Source organism: Lygodium microphyllum, chromosome 15 (genome assembly GCF_053477565.2).
Source record: "Lygodium microphyllum isolate KBCC chromosome 15, Lygodium_microphyllum_v1.1.10, whole genome shotgun sequence".
NCBI lineage: Eukaryota > Viridiplantae > Streptophyta > Polypodiopsida > Schizaeales > Lygodiaceae > Lygodium > Lygodium microphyllum.
Window position 1 is genome coordinate 77043049 of NC_141149.1, and position 6053 is coordinate 77049101.

The window sequence follows — 6053 nt, forward strand, 5'->3', positions numbered from 1 at the left end:
AATCCTCACAGCTTGATGGCTCACACTAGTGGATGGCATGGCATTAGGACAAATGTTCCTACCAACTAGAATCCATCAAGACCATCCACTATGTCTCCACTAATAGTTTTATATACTTACCAAAATCTCTCATCCCCTACCATGGGCTAAGGAAGTCGCAAGCATGGACAAGGAGACTAAAGCCCCTCAACTATTGCGGAATAATAATGACCTAGTGTCCCTCTATTTGGTAGATGTCCTTTGGATTGGCCACTAGTACATAGATTCAAATTGTAGACTCCCTTCTATTAGAAGTGGTCATATCACAACTTCATAGGCACCCATGGCCTAATTTATGGGCACTCTCTTTATTCTTATTTGGTAATTAGCCAACCTATCTCATTGTAAGAAAACTCCTTTATTTTTGTCTATAAAAGGAGGGACTATGGCCACATTCTATTATCTATCCATTCATGTACTTGTAGATTCTTAGTGTGGAGAGAAGGAGCTTGTGGAGTGTATGAGCTGACCCTCAACTATTGTACTCTTGTCATAGCGGATTCCTACATCTTGCACATTGTCTCTTTCATCAACCTTGTGTCTTTCATTATTCCACTACGCGTTTTGCTCTTGTAGCATGCTATCAGATGTTTAAGGTTTTTTTATTGAGATTGCGTATGCTTGCTAATGTTCTTTCAATAGGTGTGTTGGTTGAAAGAGTTGTGATTTTTTCTTTTAACATTGGGGCTAACTTTCTAAATTCCTTTCTATATAAACTTTGAACAAACCTCATGTTTCAATGCACATGTTACATTCACAATCCATTGATGATGTTACATTGACTTGTGAGAGTGAGGAGACCCAAAAAGCATGCTTATGATCTAGTGGAGGAATCTTGGTGTCAAGGTGAGCTATCCATGATGCTTGGGTGGCTACAAAAGGTATAAGGTGGCTAGCTTAACTACTTTACTTTCAAGGGATTATTGCATTTAGACTTCTTCTTCAAGGTGCTTTCTTATCGAGGTACATCCAGCGGAGTACACACTACTGGAGTATCCATGGTGCATCTTAGGTGTTCTTGTTCATTGTTTGTTCACTTGTGCTCTGAGAAAGGGTGTTAAAACTAGTCATATCACAAGTTCGTAGGCACCCATGGCCTAATTTATAGGCACTCTCTTTATTCTTATTTGAAAATTGTCCAACCTATTTCATTCTAGGAAAAATCTATTTTTGTCTATAAAAGGAGGGAGTGTGGCCACAATCCATTCATGTACTTGTAGATTCTTGGTGTGGAGAGAGGGAGCTTGTGGAGTGTGTGAGCCAGCATTCAACCATTGTACTCTTGTCAGAGTGGATTCCTATTCTTGATTATACCTTGTGCATTATCTCTTTTGATTATTTCACTACATGTTTTGTGCTTCTAACACCTTTTGCACCAATGAAGAAAACTGTTGAAGATGTGGAAAATGTAGATGATATGGATGTAGTGGCTATAGCAATACCTAATGTATCCGAAGTCCTGAGGTGGGAGTAGAAATTTGAGGCATAGCTATAGAAAGTCACTATGATTTGTAGAAGATGAATTGGCCATGGTGTATCTAAGCCCTAAGGAAAATAAACCAATACAGGTTAGTGCCCATATGGATCCAGAATTTTGAGAGTAGTTGATTTCCCAACCAGTGGATTTCAAGGATATATTTGCATGGGACTATAGGGACATGAAAGGTCTAGATCCCAAATTTTATCAACATCAAATTTCGTTGAAGCCAGATATAGTCCCGGTCTAGATGCAACAGTATTGGATGAATCCTTATATGCAAAGTTGTTAAAGAAAGAATTGGATAGACTACCCTAGGTTGGATTTGGGCTTGGCTCTAGATCTCCCCAATAATAATAGTCTCCAAAAAGAATAAAAAGCTTCAAACATTGTGTAGACTATCAAAAATCGAATGAAGTTGCTCTCTTAAATCCATTTCCTGTTCTATATTTGGATATAGTATTCTAGATGAAGTGGCAGGGGATGAAATGTATTCCTTTCTAGATAGTTCAATGGATACAACCAAGTTTAGTTGGTTGTGGAAGATCAATCGAAGATGGTATTTATCACTGCATGAGGAGTACTTGTATATACTATGATGTGGTTTGGGTTAAAGAACACACCTATCTCATTTCAATGGGACATATAGGAGATCTTTTGATCCTCCTTAACAAATTTCATGTGAGTTTTTTTTTATGATTTTATTGTATTTGGAGCCATGATGCTTCACATTCATCATCTTTGGTTATGTCTCACCAAATGTTGAGATGTTAGCTTGGTGGGCCTGAACCTAAAGAAAAGTGTCTTTGCTTTAAAAGGAGGAATGTTGCTAAGACATAATTTCTCGAGATGGGATTGTCATGGATCTACACACAAGTCACACGGCTATAATATAAATAGAAATTTTCACTTCTCCCTACATCATTCTTTGATTCTTGAGGTAATTTCATTAATAGGGCCAATATCTATACCTTTTGCCCCGTGTTGCAATTCTATTGAACAAGTTAGCTCTTCCATTGCTTCTTAGTGAGGGGAGAGATATAGATCATTCAAAGCTAGAGTACAAGTGGACTATGTCAAAGGTAGTTTGAGTCATAGGTAGGTTTGAAACTATTGAAAGAATAAGACTCTGTCAATCCCCACTATCAAGCATAAGCAAGACATTCATCCCAATCAAAGGAGATGAAACGAAGTGTGTTGATGACTCTATCCATGAAGATAAAGCATAATTTGATACCAAATTATAGATTTTGGATTGCAGGTGTATACAGACATAGCTTGAAGAGAAAGAAGCTTGAGAGGTCATAATACATATATTTTAGTAGTGATGTGTGTGAACATATTTAGGATTTCCAAATCACTCTTTAGGGGGTTTTTTTCCCTTGGCCTTATATGTGTGCCTATTCACTAAGTCTTGTAAATCTTCTCTATTGGCACTTTGAGTTGTGCTCTCTCAAGCTTCTTCTTCTCCAAGCTATGTACTTGCATTATTGCAACCCAAAATCCAATAAATGATATCAAAGGGGGCTTCGACCTCTTGGTCAATTTTTTTATTTAGGTCCATTTTGACCTGTATTTGCACTATTGCCAACACTGTGTAGGCTATTCCATCCTTTTGTGTAGAATATTTTATCTCGGTCATGTCTGCACATAAGAGCTCTTAGAATCTCCTTTATATTGTGTTACATAGCACATGTTGATTTCATGCATATTTTTCTCTCTATATGCAATTTTTGCATAAATAGAGTCAATGGAGATAGAAACAATGGTGTATTCTATATGTTTGCTATTGAGGACAAGTTTGATAGAACTATCAATTCACTATGGGCTCATATGATGCATCATGTATTGGTTTCAAAGAGGCTCTCTAACATTCTACATGGAATTGAAAGACATCATGGTGGTGTTTCAAAAGCTGCAAGTGCAATAGATGCAACTGAAACAAGTGATGTTGAAGATGTTGCAAGTTTAGGTTTTACTCTATCACCTACTCCTGAGCACATTCATTGGGATGGAAGAGATGCACATGCTCATGCTTTGATTGCAACTCTCTTGGAGGAGACACTACTCTGTAGGCATGGCTGAAGCTAGAGAGAAACTATTTCTCCTAGTTTTTCCCTCCCCCCTTCTGTGCACGTACACGAGAGCTCTACTAGAAATTCATCAAGCTTTTTCCCTCTTCTCCACAAGTGCAAAAAGATCTACTAAAAAATGTGTCAAGCTTTTCCTCTTTTCTTCTCAATCATGTGGAAGCTTTTCTAAAATCCATGAGCTTATCTCCTCTTCTCCACACTTGCATGGAAGCTCTAGTAAAATCTATCGAGATTTTTCTCTCTTCTCTAAAAACATGAAAAAACTCTACCAAAATCCACCTGACTTTTTCTCTCTTTTTCATACTTTTGCAAAGATTCTATCAGATTACTTCAAACAATGGCTCTTTAAGAGACATCATGAAGAAAAGGAGGTCATAGAGAAGGTACTTCTCGAGAATGGGGGAAGACACTCCAATGAAAAACTTAGAATATGACATCAAGAATGGAGATCATATCATACTGAGTCATGTTAATCAATTTTGAGTTGTTTATTTTAATTTTTATTTTTTTATTTGAGTTTAAAGTAGTGCTTTATTTTATCTTGTTTATTGATTGGAAAAGATTGTATTCCTTGTTTCAATATGTCTATTTTATGGTTGTGCTTGTGAAGTAATAAGAAAGCTACTAATAGACTGAGTAGATGTGGCTATCCCAAGCACATTGTGTTGAGTTTCACCTTCAAGAACTAGTTCCATTTATAGTACTTGGGCCAAGCTCGTAGATGAGAGGTTCTTATCACACCTAAGATTGTAATAACTAGGGGGCTCTAGGGAGATTTTCACGAGTCCAAGACGAGATCATTGACTTACAAGCTTGAATGAATTCAAAAAGATCCCAATACTAGTTAGTGAATATGGTGAAGGCATGCGAATGATAGTTCTAGTGCAGAGTGGTTTGTTTGGTATCCATCAATCTATCCAAGATAACACTCCATACAAAATAGTTTCAATTTAGAGCACTTTCCTCAGTATTGACTTTTCAAAGTTGTTTTTTCTTGGCACAAAGCAGTTTCACATGTTTGAAATAAATGATTGATTTTGCTTTTTTTTATGTATGCAATCTAAATGCATGTAATGAACCTTATGTAATGGGATCATAAAAGGAAGCTTCTTTTATACATTTTCATAGTGTAGTAGTATGCTTTGATAATTAGATAACTAAAACAAACCCATTGAGGAAGGTCGGAGGCCTCAATCATCCTAATGACTAAGAGTCTATGGTTGGATAGACTCGATCGATTGGGTAACTTTTCTAAACACTAGATAAATCTGCTAGAATATAACCTCTCCCCCCAATTTAATAAGATAGTTAATCATCTTAATATTGTTTTATTAGACCAAAGTGTAGTTGAGTATAGGTCCTAATGGTCATGGAAGTGCAAAAGACAACTCCACTCTCTTCAAACCAAGTGTGGTGTTAGCTATCTCTCTTGTGGTGATACAATTATTACAACTGATTCACCATGTTGTGGGCTATATAATCTCAATAACTATGAAAAATATGTAAAAGACATGGCATGTGCTGTTGCAACCTTGCAGGCAAGTTTAGATGCAAAAATTTGGCATGTGTGTTTTGGTCATCTAAATTTTGCCAGTTTGCTACATTTGTAGAAATCTCATATAGTGTCTTCATTGGCTACTCTTAAAGCACTTGGAAAACACATTTGTAAAGACTTTCTACTAGGTTAAATGCAGCATGCTTCATTTCCAAAAGATGGTTCAGTGAGAGCTATTTGCAAAAACTACAGCTTGGACATAATGATGTTTGTGGTCCAATGCAAACACATCATCTTTTAGCAACTACTGTACTTCATGACTGTCATTAATGACTATTCCAAGCATACGCGGGTATCTGGTTTAAAAGTTTTGTGAATTATGTTTGTGCTTCAAGGAGTTTGTTAGCATGGCTGAAATTTGTCAAGATGTGAAGTGATATATTTTGTTCTAATCAAGGAGCAAAGTATATATTTAAGGAATTTAATGCATATCTCATTGAACATGGGATAAAATACCCATGTATAGTGCCATATAGACTACAACAAAATGGTATAACTAAGAGAAAAAGCAGATCGCTCATGAAGATGGTATGATACATGGCTAAGAGTCAAGCTTTGCCACATAGTTTGTGGCTTGAAGCCATTTTATGTGCAACATATTTACTTAACAAGTGTTCCACTAAGGCTTTACAATCTATCACTTCATATGAGGCTTGACATGGTTTAAAAACCATATGCTACGCTCTTGTATATTTTTGGTTGCTTGGCTTATACTTTGGTTCCATTGCAATAATGCAAGAAGTTGGATGACAAGGACGTAAAATGTATTTTTCTCGGATCCAATAATGAAAGGAAAGGTTACAAGTTATACCATCCATCACAAAGTAAGTGTCTTGTGATCAACCATGATGTTATATTTGTGGAAGATGATGTTCAGTCTTTACCTCAT